The 15,234-nt window shown below is 42.9% G+C and overlaps 1 long non-coding RNA gene across 3 annotated transcripts in view; it reads left to right on the top strand.

Moving 5' to 3' along the window:
• Nucleotides 1-15,234, top strand: part of LOC137773658 (uncharacterized) — a 180,440-nt gene that overhangs the window by 113,150 nt on the left and 52,056 nt on the right. The gene's annotated exons all lie outside the window — the stretch shown is intronic.

Below are 15,234 nucleotides of genomic sequence, written 5' to 3' on the forward strand. Positions count from 1 at the left end.
TCCTAATTATTTCAGAACCTCTAAGCGTGGGCTGTCACTTACAATTTATGGTGGATTAGTGTCATTTATAGTGTCGTTTTCAGCCTCTGTGGGAATGATGGAGGGGCAAGAAGTGGTGATGAGAATCAGACTCTGTGTGTATCCAGGCTCTGCAGAGAATGGGTCATTAGTATCCCCTCTAAGGGGTTGGGGACAAATTACACTGTTCTCTGTGTCCACACTGGGCCACCCGAACAGCTCCACCCTTACTTTTCTCTGTATATTAATCCATTTAATGTGTTCATTCATTCTATTGCCTTTCTTCCGCAAAAGACTTGAGGCAACTTTTTATCGTGCTGAAATTACTTCAAAATGAAGAATACATACAGCTTTAAAGAGGAAAAGCCCTTCTAAAAGGGTCAGATGCTCTCTCAAGCTGCCAGGAAGTTGGTGAGGAGGCTAGTCCCCGAGCTAGTGACCAGAGGTGAGGGAGGGGCCTCTGGTCTTTTCAGCTCCTGCTTGGAGAGCCCCTCCCTTCCCCCCAGCAGCTGGTTTCCCACCCAGAAGTGGGTGTGAAGAACTAGCCTCCACGACAGAACCCTGGGAACCAGCCAAGCGGTTTTCCTCCTTGTTTCTGTTTGCTCCCAAGTTTGCTTATTTTTAAGGACATTTCTGTTCTAAGAACGGAGCAGAGGGGAGCAGTGGAAAGGGCAGGGTGTGAAATCAGTTTCATGTTAGAGCTCCACCGTTTCTCGTAAATTAGGTCACTAAATTATTGTACAAGTCTCTAGTGAGTATTCACGGTGTGGAAGCCACTTTTAAGTCAAAACTTAAGTAAGATGGAGCAAAACTGGCATTGCCCTGCCCCCCAAAATCTTGTAGTCTGTTGATTAATCATTACCCAAGTGCAATGAGGACCAGAGCACATCGCAGGGGAGCGTGATCTGTCTGGGCGTCAACGAGGTTTCCATAGCACAGGGGCCATGACAACTGGAGAAGAACAGGCATGAACAAGGCAAAGGGCTGGCTAGTGCCAGGTGCAGGGAGCAGCTTATGGCGCTCCCTGGGCGGGAGACCCGAATTGTCCAGCTAAATTAAGGCCAGTGTGGCCAGAGGGAAGAGAAGAGTGGCTCAAGACGAGACTGGAGAAAGAGGCAGCGTTGAAGATGCTGTTTATTCTAAAACTGGTGGAGAAGCTTGGGGTGTCATGGTCTGATCTGCATTTTTAAGAAATCCCTTTTGCTACTGTGTGGAGAATGGATGGGATGGGCCACACCTGCTGACAGGGAGACCGGTTAGAAGGCTGATGCAGTCAGCCAAGCAAGGATATCAGTGGGAGTACAGACAAGACAAGGATGGTAGCAGTAGAGGCAGAACTAGACAGATAAAGAGTCATCGAGAAAGGAAAAGCAACAGGACTTGGGCGTTAAATAGGAAAGGAGATCCCAGGGGAAGTGTTGAAGATGATCCCCAGTTTTCTGGTTGGGGCATCCGTATGGATGTTGATGCTGCTTGCCGCTCACAGAGACGAGAGTAGCTGGTGAACGACCAGGCCTGGGCTGAGTTCCGTTCTGGAACGGATGATTTTGGAGGGCCTTGAACACATCCAAAGGCAGATGTCAGCCAGGCAGTTGACATGCTGGTCTAGAGCTCAGAGCAGGGTCCTGGGGATCCTGAACATATAGATGCTGATTGATGCCATGGGTATGGATGAAACATCCTTGAGAGAGAATATCAAGTGAGAAATGAGGGAGGTGGCTTAGGATAGAACCTCAAGAAATCCTAACATTTAAATAGAGGGAGAGGAGAATGAGCTCTCTAAGAAGACTAGGTAGTTTCGTGAAAAGTTAAACACAGAATTACCACATGACCCAGCAATTCCACTCCTAGCTATATACCCCAAAGAACTGAAAACAGGGGCTCATGCTTTCATACCAGCACTGTTCACAATCACGAAAAAGTAGAAACAGCTTAAATGTCCATCAGCAGATGAATGGATAAATAAATTCTGGTATAACCATACGATGGAATATTATTCAGCCACAAAAAAGAATGAAGGTTCTGGGGCTTCCCTGGTGGCACAGTGGTTGGGAGTCCGCCTGCCAATGCAGGGGACACGGGTTCGATGCCTGGTCCAGGAGGATCCCACATGCTGCGGAGCAACTAAGCCCGTGCGCCACAACTACTGAGCCTGTGCTCTAGAGCCCGCGAGCCACAACTACTGAGCCTGCATGCCACAGCTACTGAAGCCTGCACACCTAGAGCCCGTGCTCCGCAACAGGAGAGGCCACCACAGTGAGAAGCCCGCACACCACCACGAAGAGTAGCTCCCGCTCGCCGCAACTGGAGAAAGCCTGCACGCAGCAACGAAGACCCAAAGCAGCCAAAAATAAATTTGAAATAAAAAAAAAAAGAATGAAGGTCTGATACATGCTACGACGTGTATGAACCTCAAAAAACCAGACCCCCAAAGTGTATGATTCCATTTAAATGTAATGTCCATAATAGGTAAATCAATAGAAACAGAATGTAGATTGGGGTCTGGGAGCAGGGAAATATGGAGGACAACTGCTTAATGGGTATGGGGCCTCTTTTTGGGGTGATACAAATGTTTTGGAACTAGATAGAGGGGGTGGTTGCACAGCATTGTGAATATATTGAATGTTAGTGAATTGTTCCCTTTACATTGGCTAATTTACATTATGTGAGTTTCACCTCAATATTTTTTAAGAAAAGAAAGGAAAAAGAAGACTAGAAAGGTATAACCAGAGGTGCAGGAGAACGCAGACTGTATGACTTTGGTCAAATGACGTAACTCGCGGTGCCTCTTCCTTTATATGTAAATAAGGGGAAATTAATCGCTATCGGGAAGGGCTGTGGGTAAGGATTAAATGTGGTAACAATTTTTAAAGTATCTAGCAGGGAAGGGGCGTAGTAGAAGCAGTCAGAGTCCTGCCTACGTCCTTCGGGCCTCAGCAGGACTGGGCAGACTTCTAACAGCCTGCATCTTTCTCTCATGACCTGAGGGCTTTCTCCAGGCCAGGTAGGGTCACTGTAATTGCCCAAAGACAAATGAAAACGTCCAGAAATTAACTCTCTAATGGGCTGTAAATATCCCAGCTCCCTTGGGCCCGAGTGGAATGACTCTAAGACAGTCTTTCACCTTTTCTCAAAATTTCCACCTGGACTTGTACTGCAGTTGCCCACAGTGGTAGCTGGCTTGGTAATGTGCCCTTAATGGCTTTCCTCTCCTCTTTTCACCCTTCCCTCCCTGCAACACACCTCATATCCACTCAAGGGCCCGGGGGGGGGGGGGGGGGCGGAGGGTCCTTCTCATTCCCTTGTGAGGTCCCACTTGGAGAAAGGACCCAGGTACCAGCACGGGGAAGCTCCTTTAGACTTATCCTGTCCTATACGAAACTACACCACGTGAAGACACATCCTACTGCAAACCGCCTCCACTTTCCCTCTGCTTCTCTGTCTCCCCATAAACTCATTTGATCAAAAGTTCCAAAGTGTGGGACACAATATGATAATTTGATATGGTACCTGGTACCCAGATATGGCATTTAATCACATTGAGTCACTAGACTTTGTCACACAGAGAAATCTTTTTCCATTTCTCTCTTTTGATCCTCTGTTGTAGACCTGATCTAAAGACCCCTCTAACCTGTGGCCATTTACCTTTGGCACAAAGAGAAAGTAGACCTCAGGCTGTAAGCCATCAGTAAGCAATGGTAGCTAGCTAAAATTTAATATCATGGTTTTGTTTTCCTGCATTTATTTTTTTAATGACTACCTTCTAGTAACAACAATGGCAATGTGTTTTTATTTGCAGGAGTGGCATGAAAGGTTTTTTTTTTTTTTAATTTACATGTCTTTAAGTTTAAAAAAAAGTGTCTATTTATTTTTCTTTTTTTGTTTTTGTTTTCTTCCAGTTTTATTGAGATATGGTTGACATATAGCACTGACTAAGTTTAAGGTGTACAACATAATGATTTGACTTACATACATCATGAAATGATTATCATAGTAGACATTCATCATCTCATATAGATACAACATTAAAGACATTGAAAAAAAGTATGTTTTCCTGTGACAAAAATTCTTAGGATTTACTCTCTTAAAAACTTTGCTATATGACGTAGAGCAGTGTTCATTATATTTATCATGTTGCACATGACATCCCTAGTACTTATTTATAACTGGAAGTTTGTGCCTTTTGACCACCTTCCTCCAATTCACCGTCCCCCACCACCCTAAAAGTGAGTCAGTTTAAAGAAAAGAATCGTGTTACTCATTGTACTGGCAGCACACTTGATATGGAAACCCTGGCACGTGGGACTTGACTGAGAGACTGGGCAGGGCTCCCCTAGAGGCGGTGCCCCTCAACGGCACGGCCGTGTCCCATCCCACGCGGTCTGCAGGGCCAGGAGTGGCGTGGACGTCCTCGGAAGGGGGTGTCCAAGCCACTCTGTGTGCTGCAGGCTTTTTGGTCATCAAAATAAGCAACTTCACTGTGACCACAGTGGCTCCCAAATGTCCAGGCAGTGATGGGAAAGACTGCTTGAAATCGACACAGCCCCAGGCTCCACTGCAAGGCAGTTCTGCCCTAAGGACAAACCCTGGGGGTTCAGAGTAACTCAGCAGTGGTGAAATAAGGTGACAGGCAGAGGTGCCAATGCGTCCACATTCCTTTTCACATTCACTTCGGATTAGAAGCTTTGATTAAAGGAGGTCTATACCTCAACTCTATTTAATTTCTATAGGCAGCTGTTCTCCCCCAGGGCCCTCCCTCCACTTGCCAAGGAAGGTGGGAAACGAGGGTTGATAATCCAGATAAATTTCATTTTAGAAAAATTTTAAAATAATGCAAAACACTTCATACTACAAAGAGGTACATATAATGTGTACATACATTCCAAATAATAGTAGAAATAAGAAAACAAATACACGTGTACCCACTGTCCACCTTCCCAACCCTTGAAAGGAACTGCGGTCTTAAGTTTTGTGTTAATCACATTCCGTTACTTTTCAGATTGGCCTCATGTGCCTATATGTATACATATATGCATATGTGTATGTGCAATTTATATATAAATTAATTTATGTATAGTTTATGTGTATATGCAGTTGATTTCTGCCTGTTTGGGAACTTTAAACGCATGTAATCATACCATATGCGTTCCTCCGTAACTGGCTCTGTGGCTCAACGTTGTTTTGGAGGGTTATCTGTGTCGATGTAAATACGTGCTGACAACTCGTTTTCACGGCTATAGAGCATTCTGTTGTGTAAACAAGTGACAATGTATTTATCGTCTCTATCGATTGACAGTGCTAGGTCATTGCCAAAGGTGAAGACTCGGAGTATGATTGCAGGAAGGCACAATGCTTCCCAAATTTCTCCGTCTCTCATGCACAAAATCCCGCCAGCAGAGGCGTGAAGCTTTGCCTCATGTTAGAAACAGGTTTTAACTGGGGATAAAAGGTGAATGAATTAGGCACTTGAGAGCCAAAAGGAAAAAGACATCAAAGGAGGAAAAGGGCCTTAAATGGAGGGAAAGAAGAAATAAAAATGACTCCTGGGTGGAGAACTGTGCTGGTTGTGGGCACATTAAGGAACGCTTTCACTCACGCTGTCCACTTCCCCTACCGCATAAACCCCTGGGGCAAGGATCTATGTGGAACTTAGTTTTCAGAAGCATCCTCCACCCAATCAGCAAATGGTCACCATGAGTACTAACCACATTGCTAGATCCTGAAGAGTCCACATTTCATGCAAAACTCCCCTGGCGCCTTCCCACTGATGTATTTTTAGATTCATCTTTTCCTTAGAGTATATGGGACTAATTAGCACACAGTCATCAAATGGTACCGTGTCCGTGAACCTTTCGTAACCTTTGGACTAGTTCCGTGACTCTGAAATTCCCCACCCACAGCTTCACTTATAAAGAGTGGAAATATTTAGAGGAAGTGATACTGTCAGTGGCTGAGCATCACCATGGCAAGTATTCTCCCCGAAAAGCACAGTAGTAAGCCTGTGCCTTCTCACAGAACAGCATCGCAGCATGGCTGTAGCAAGTTCCGTGTTCTCTTAGCACCTGTTTCTCTAGAGGGAAAATGTGCAGGGGCTTTACATCACAAGAGAGAACGTTGAGGAGGTAATGCTCTCTGTCCCTCCACCAGAGTGGAGAAGTTGAGGTCAATTGCTAGTGTCAGGGGTTGTGCCACTGGTCTGGCTTCGGTGACTGTAGGGTCTTGGTGGGTGAGGATACTTCCTGGTACGTTACATTTATATATTGACTAGTTCACTGAAAGAGTAAAAGACTAAGGGATACTGCAGAGAAACAGAACCATTAGGATGTGTGTATATATGTACATATAAAGAGAGATTTATTTTAAGGAAATGACTCATGCATTCATGGAAGCTGGCAAGTTCAAAATCTACAGAGTAGACTGGCAGGCTGGAGGCCCAGGGAAGATTTGGTGCTGCAGTTGAGCGCAGAGTCAGTCTGCTGGCAGAACTCTTGCTCGAAGCGGAAGTCGGTCTTTTTTCTCTTAAGGCCTTCATCTGATTAGATGAGGCCCACCCCGAGTATGGAGGGTTACCACTTTGCTCAGAGTCTACTGACTTCAATGTTAATCCTACTTAAAAAAATAACTTCACAGCAACATCTGAAATAATGTTTGACCAAATATCCGGGTATGTTTTTTTAACTTGATTTTTTTTTTTTTTAACTGAAGTATAGTTGATTTACAATGTTGTTCCAAATTCTGCTGTACAGCAAAGTGACTCAGTTATACACATACAGACATTCTTTTTTTTTTTTAGTTTCTTTTCCATTACGGTTTACCACAGGATATTGAATATAATTCCCTGTGCTCTACAGTAGGACCTTGTTGTTTATCCATCCTGTATATGATAGTTTACATCTGGTCATCCCAAACTCCCAGTCCTTCCCTCTCCCGACCCCCTCCCCCTTGGCAACCACAAGTCTGTTGTTCTCTATGCCTGTGAGTCTGTTTCTGTTTTGTAGATAGGTTCATTTGTGCCATATTTTAGATTCCACATATAAGTGATACCATATGGTATTATATTTGTCTTTCTCTTTCTGACTTACTTCACTTAGTATGACAATCTCTAGTTGCATCCATGTTGCTTCAAATGGCATTATTTCATCCTTTTTTATGGCTGAGTAATATTCCACTGTATATACATACCACATCTTCTTTATCCATTCATCTGTGGATGGACATTTAGGTTGTTTCCATGTTTTGGCTATTGTGAATAGTGCTGCTTATCTGGGTATCTTGGGCTGACCAAGGTAACACACGAAATTAACCATCACAGATAACATATCTCCTTTTAGAAAATAATTTAACAGTTATTTATTCAACAATTGTTAAGAGCCCCGTTTGGGCCAGGCACTGTGCATGGTGTTGAGGATCTTATAGTGAAGCCAAGCAGATAAAGTCCCCATCCTCAAGGAGCTCATATGTGGGAAGTGGTCAAGGAATTAAAACGACTTACAGTAGGTTTCATGCCTTCAGGAAGCACTGCAAATATGACTCGAGTCAATCAAATCCAGTTTTCCTTATAATATGGCATTGGATTTAGTGAGGTTGTGTCTTCATGGACCTTATGGTTGACAAGGGACCTCAGCTGTGAATTATATGACGACCATAAACACATTTCAACAGTTGTACACCACATGCTCTCCATTATACAGCTTTCAAAAGCACATATAATTCAGTTATGAATGACAGTGAGGATTAACAAATTGCATACAATGGTATTTAAAATAAAATAGCCAAGGTATTTAGTACATAGTTATTTAATTTTCTCATAATTTCTTCATTTTTATGGCAAGACAGATAAAAGAACCACTGAATGAAAGTGTTATGATTTTGGAAGGATTGATTTGGGAAGACTTAAGACCACTCGATGGTATTTGTTTGTTTCTTTGGTTGCTTTAAGTTGTTTACTTTCTTGGTTTCTTTTTTCCTTGCATTTTTGGTTTTTTTCCTGAAGCAAAGAGAGGCATTAAATAAGGCATTACTTCATATTGTCTAGAACTGAGAATCCATTTTCTTAAAATGATGAGATTACCTGTGCTGGCTTGCTAAGTGCTGTACGTGGCCGCAGGTATAGGAGTCTCACACACCTGACCTCCAGCCTAAGAACATCGGTATTTTATTAGGATATCTGAGCTGCCAAAAGCTAGGGGTAGTAATCCAATCAAAGTTTTAGGTAAGGGCTGGAGAGGGCCCAAGGATGTGTACTACAAAGTGGTGTACCTCAAAGAGTGGAATTTTACTGAAGAAAGCATTGTCAAAATGTGTCACCTATTATCTCCAACATAAAGCCCCATTCTCAAGAATCTTACATTTGAGTTGAGGAGAGAGCATACATTTGTAAAACAAAAATCACGTTTAACAAGTAGCTAAATGACCTCCTTGATATTCCCCCAAAGGCCAAGCATGTGCCCAACTCAGGACTTTTGAACTAGAAGGACCTTCCAGGAGATATGTGCAAGGTTCCTCCCTTTCCTCATCAGGCCCCTCCCTTTCCTCATTCAGCTCTTGAGTCACATGTCACCTTATCATGCCACCCTCCCCTTCCATGCTTTATAAAATAGCCCCATCCCCATCTCACACACCCACTCCACTACCTGCACTTATTATCACCTAACATAGGAGTACCTGTGTGTTTGCTTATTGTCTGTTTCCTCCCCTGGAATGCCAGCTCCATGGGTGCAGGACTTGTTTTGTTCACTGTTGTATCTCTAGCACTTGGTAGGTGCTCAGTAAATATCTGTTGAATGAATGGATGAATGACCTAGTGAGTGTTAGGAATGAGCCTAGTGTGTAGGGGAAGAAGAGCCATTCAAGCCAGGAAGCCTCCTCAGGAGAGGCAGACTCAGGATGGTCTTTGTAGAATAGGAAGGATATAGAAAAGCATGAGGAGATTGTGATGGGAAGAAAAAGTGGCCTGAGCAAAGAAGCAAGGCATCCGGGCACCAATGCGCTTCCGGGGACCTGCGAGCTGATCCCTTTGACCCAAGTGCAGGTCATGGGAGGGCAGGAGGGGAAGTCATCCCATCCCCTCCCAAGCCCCGGTGGGAGCTGCCACCAGACGAGTGGGCAGCAGGCCTGGCAATCCTTTGTGAAAGCAAGAAGCCCACCCTCTTGGGCTGCACACATTGTAGGCAAAACAGACTTTCCGCAGGAAAGCAAATTTGAATCTGCTCTAGTATTTTAATCACAGCTTGATTGAAAAACAGAGTTCCACTTAACATAGCAGAGCTAAGAATACTTTTGCCCTGAGCATTTTTTTCAGAGAAAATGTTGCTGGCTGTTTGCTTTAGCTATAGGAAAACCTCAGTCATGCTTTTGTGTAATATCTTACTCTAAGCAGGCCTCTGATGCAGGGACTGGCCCTCCTGGGTTCCTGCCAGGATGATTTAGCAGAGAGATACGTCTATTTCATAGTTAAACAAAGTATTGCAGAGGGAAAAGATTGTTTCACATACACCAGTTAACATCCCCACCAATAGCATTCCTTGAATACCCAGTTAGAGAAGTGTTGGTCTGTTCTGTGTCATATTTTCTCTCTGATGAATAACTTATTTCTTAATAGCATAGGTGATCTTCTTGGCCTAACACTCCCTACTTGAGCTCAACCTAGCCCAGGATTCTTTTCTTTTCAGGCTGAGATGAAAGTGTGCATGTTACTGAAAATGTGAACACAATCAGAATGTCCATCAGTGACGTCCTTATTATAATTTGGCAATCCGCACTTTGAAATACTATGTTACTGTTAAAAAAAGAATAAAGATGATCTACACACCAAGACATGAAAAGATGTGAACTAAATTCAAAACAACAAATACAATGGAATGTATAGTATAAGCCCATTTTTAATGAAATGGTCATTATTATCTATCTCGTAAAACAAAAAAAAAAGTAATCATTGGAATTCAGAAAATGGGCAGATCCAGGAGGGCTGAAGTAACTGGTGGAGTCTCTAAGAGGGCAGCTCTGGAGCCAACCGCTTGGGTTAGAATTCCTCCTCTACTACCCAGCCGCTGTGTGCTCTTGAGCAATTTACTTTACCTTTCTGTTTCTCAGTGTCTCATCTGCAGAAAGGAGGTAATAACAGTCCTACCTCACTGGTTGGCTTTGAAGGTTCTGAGTCAATACATGACTTTGAGTGTTCAATATACACCAAGTGTCTAAAGCAGTATTTGACACATTAAATACTCGATACTTATTAGCTGGTAGGAGGAAGAGGAGAGAGAATAAGGTTTCAAAAATGAGACAGAACCTAAAGAATGAGTAGGGTTTGACAAGAAAAGAGAATTCCAGAAGAGGAGAGTATGGAAATATATATATAGAAAAGTCTTCTAGGATGAATGGAACAATCCAATTTAATTCAATTCAACCTCCGAAAAGAAAGTCAAAATGGTATATATCTCATTATCTAGGTGATAAACAGGATCACAGAGGTACCATTACTGAAAGGAAATATAAGAAGGATTTTTTAAAGTTAGCTTTCCTTTGTTATCCTGTCGACCAACCTGCGTCTCAGTCATCAGTCAGCAAATATTGATGGAGTCCCTACAGGGTGCTGGGCACTGAGGGGAACAAGACCAACAGTCCCTGCCAACATGAAACTTTTTTTCAAGCGAGTTTAAAGTCGGAAAACTACTGGGATCCTTTGTTTCATTTGTGTTGATTTGTAAGGTGCCCAAGTGTTAGAGTAGTTACCTCAGAGTGACTCATTAATAAATAGAAAAAAAAAAAAAATCATTGTATTGCCTTTTTTTTTTTTTTTGGCCACGCCGCGTGGCTTGCAGGATCTTAGTTCCTTGACCAGGGATTGAACCCACACCCTCTGCAGTGAAAGCCTGGAGTTCAAATCACTGGACCACCAGGGAATTCCCTGTATTAACCTTTAAAGCATAGACGACTCTTGATTTTCTGTGCTAATGAGAAATCACAGGAATAAATATAGTTGATAGATTAAATTATGTTTATTTTACCTATAAGTTAAATAAATCATCATTGTTTGCCTTTTAAGTTCAAAGCCTTCCGGCATCTGTTTGGATTTCTGATTATCCTCCATCCCCATCTCTCCTTCTCAATTTGCAAATGGCCATGTGGGCCCAGGGGGGAGACGGCAAAAGCAGCTGTGGTTATCCACGGTAAGTTTTAAGCAGCCCCTAGGTCACTGAACGGGGTGACCTTGGCAAACACCTTATCACTTTCTCCCAGTAAATAAGCGCAAGTGGGTCCCTGAAACACTGAGGCTTTTGCTTACTACCCCTGACCACACTGAAGAGGCCTTGTGAGAGCCAAGATCCTGTCTTGTAAATCTCTGATTGTTCAAACAGAAAAGCCAGACGTTTCACAGTTCGGCAGGATTAATTTGCAAGGGATACCACTTGGAAGATGCCAAAACAGCTACTAGCTAAATTTAAGAAATTACAGTAATTAGTTGGTCCCAAAGGGTATGGTATCATTCACTCTTAGAATCGCAGTGCCAAGGACTGAGCTGGGGAGTTTGGTCTCCAGGGAAGAGTTAAAAAATCAGACAGGAACATTACAAAAATTTCCACTGAAAAATAAGTTCCTTGGGAGACAAGCTGAGAGACTTGCTAATTGCAGCTTACTCTGAGCCTAATGACGGTCAGCAGCATTCTGGGAGCAAGCACAGGATGTTACAATGATGGTGACGGGAGGGGGGGACCCCAAGCAGATGGATCGGAATCCAACAGGGCAAAATGAGTCCTTTAGAATAATGATCCATTTTAGAGTGAACTGCACCGGGAGATGAGTCAAATTTGCTTTCTCCAAGATTCTTACCAACAGGAAAGATTGATAAAACACATTTGTGCCGCTGTGTTTTTCAAAAGTTCAACCATATAATAACTTTAGCAGGCACATCATACTACACTGCCTAAATTTCAAACATTTCCTTGATGTAGGATGATCACAATAGAAAGGAATGTTATTCTTATCCAGCCATTGGTAAGATTTTTGTCTTCCTTAATCCCAGAAACTAAATCACTGGCTACTTCGGAGGCTCTGACCTAAATCTTAATTGATGCCATTGCCTGTTTAGACCACTGTGTGTGATTTCAACCAGACAGACCCAGGAGGAAGGATTAAGGCGGTTGCAATGGGGAAAGGCTAATATTTTGACCAGTCATGTAGTGAGTTTACTGCAGCACCCTTTCTATTTGTAATTTAGCTCTATAAGGCTCTCCTCCTGAGGTGACCCTCCTTTCTTGACGTCCAGTACAGTGAAAACTAGGTCATTGTCTTATGTTTGGTTTTCCTCTTCAATCTTGGTGCTAGTTAACATCATTGGATCAAAATGTTAATAGCTAACATTTAGGTACTAACTTACAATTCCGTCAGAACGTTGACCCACATCAACCAACTTATTTAATGTTCACAACAGTACTGGGGAGTATTATTATCTCCTCCACTCTACAGATAATGAAACTGAGGAGACCATGTGAAGTCAGGCAAGTGATCATATGACAGCTGCTAGAACTGAAACCCTGGTCTTTTAACTAAGTCATTTGCTTAAAGACATTCATCTAATGACTAAGAAACTCCTTGTGGTGGATCCTTACAGCATAGATGCCTTTGGTGTGAAGACGTTGATTTTTCTTAGTTGAAAAATGCATTTACTTGAAAATAGGAGGCTTTTAATTTTATTTCCATCTCTCCTCTATTGCTTTTAAAGTGCTAACCACCAAAACCCAAGATTTCCCATGGAAAAATCTGCTGTATTCGTGAAGTGATCCTTGGGTACCACCAGTTTTTCTTCCTAAATCCCATTTCCTTTTTCTGGCAATTGTTATGACAAAGTCCTCTTTTCAAATACCTGATATCCATGGTCTCCTTCCAATTTTACTTTTATCAAAATGTGCTTGTAAGGAAGGATTTGATCTCATTGATTTCATTTGGTGGAACGCCAAGCCATTACTCTCCTGCTAGTTACATTTTAAGTCATATTCCTTACTATGAAATAAGACGTTTGCTTCTCTAGTAAAGGGGATTTTGGGGAGTAGATGGAGATGAGGTTTTAAAACAGGGGCATCTTCCTTTACCCTCCAAATTCTACCATGTAGATATACTGTGCTTTAGCCAACTCCAACGCTAACTAGGACATCTTGGTCCACCAACTAAGCCATCATAGAAACTTGCCATGCATTTGCTGTGATGCAGAGAAAACAGGCATTTAGCAGAAAGTTGTTTCTCTTTGAAAGCAGTGCAAGAATAGGTCTGTGGAATGCTGGGGTCATTTAGTTTCCTCAGTGGAAATAAACAGGATGTTCCTGCATTAATTAGAAGGTTTGAAAGGTAGGAAAGAGTGAGGGCGATTGAGAAATAATTTCAGCAAACAGAATGTTAAGTATTCTGTTGTAAGACAATGTGTTCCATTTGGGGAACGGTTGGTAGAAAATACGGTTACCATAATGAAAGGGGCTCAGCTAAAACCACCCATCCCTGTCCAACTCTGCCCCAGTTCTTCTCAACACTCAGGCTGCTGTACTGATGCCATCACTGTCACCACAGTGTCCAGTGTCCAGTCTCCAGTGGACCCAAGGAGACCACAGAAGAGGTGAAGAAAGAGGAGGGAAGGTGTCGAGGTTCCAATTAGCTCGTAAGGAACAAGTATTGTAATAAATATTATTGTTAAAAAAATAGTGGGATGAGTGCCATACCATTCCCCTCCCTTTTGCCTCCTCATAGATGTTTCAACTTCTTGAAGACATTCTACTTGTCATTGAGCTGTGGGAAACGTATGGTAGATTTCCTGATTAGCAGGTGGAAGGGATAGGTGGCTGTTGCATAACAAAATAATAGTAGTTTTATTGAGCATTTAGTATGTTCTAAGCAAACACTCCTCCGTTGACTCACAATCACCCAACGAAGGAGGTATTGCTACTATAATTCTAGAGTCTCCGTAGGGGTTAGAAGCAAGGGCTCTGGAACCAGACTGCCTGAGTTCAAATCCTGGTTGTGCCATGTGCCTGCTGTGTGACCTTAAGACAGGTACTTAACCTCTCCATGAATCAGCTTCCTCACCTTTAAAACTGAGGTAATAACAATGTCACACATCTGTGTCAGGGTCCCCAAGCCCACCCCCGGGTTCAGTGTCTCACTAGGATGGTTCACAGGACCCAGCATACAATCATACCCACAGCTAAGATCTATTACATCAAATGGATACAAATTAAAATCAGCAAAAGGTAATTATCGGTATGTATGTTCCCATTACCATTTTCTTAATTGTTTTGGGTTTGTTTTTGTAGGTCTTTTCCTTCTCTTGTGTTTCCTGCCTAGAGAAGTTCCTTTAGCATTTGTTGTAAAGCTGGATGGACCTAGAGCCTGTCATACAGAGTGAAGTAAGTCAGAAAGAGAAAAACAAACACCGAATGCTAACACATATATATGGAAGCTAAAAATAAAAAGGTTCTGAAGAACCTAGGGGCAGGACAGGAATAAAGACACAGATGTAGAGAATGGACTTGAGGACACGGGGAGGGGGAAGGGTAAGCTGGGATGAAGTGAGAGAGTGGCATGGACATATATACACTACCAAATGTAAAATAGATAGCTAGTGGGAAGCAGCCGCATAGCACAGGGAGATCAGCTCGGTGCTTTGTGACCACCTGGAGGGGTGGGATAAGGAAGGTGGGAGGGAGACGCAAGAGGGAGGGGATATGGGGATATATTTATGCATATAGCTGATTCACTTTGTTATACAGCAGAAACTAACACACCATTGTAAAGCAATTATACTCCAATAAAGACGTTAAAAAAAAAAATCAGCAGAAGGAAAAGTACACAGGGCAAAGTCCGGAGGAAACCAGGCAGAAGCTGCCAAGGTTCATCTGCCAGGGAATCACACAAGACATGCTCGACTCCTCCTGCAACGAGTTATGACTGGTGTGAGGTATTGTCTACCAGGGAAGCTCACTGGAGACTCAGTGCTAGAGTTTTGACTGAGGGCCGGTCACTCGGGCACCCTCTGTGTGGCACATACCGAAATTCCAGACTCCCAGGAGGGAGCAGGTGTTCAGCGTAAACCCCATTGTTTGTACAAATGGTTACGTACAGTGAGTAGTTCTTCTCAGGGAATGGTGGGAACCCTCTTGAAACCCAAGTTCCCAGATGCCTGCTCAGGGTCAACCATGTAAGCAAGGCTTTTTAAGGATAGCAGCCTCAGGC

This window comes from Eschrichtius robustus, chromosome 12 (genome assembly GCF_028021215.1).
Source record: "Eschrichtius robustus isolate mEscRob2 chromosome 12, mEscRob2.pri, whole genome shotgun sequence".
NCBI classification, from domain to species: Eukaryota; Metazoa; Chordata; class Mammalia; order Artiodactyla; family Eschrichtiidae; genus Eschrichtius; species Eschrichtius robustus.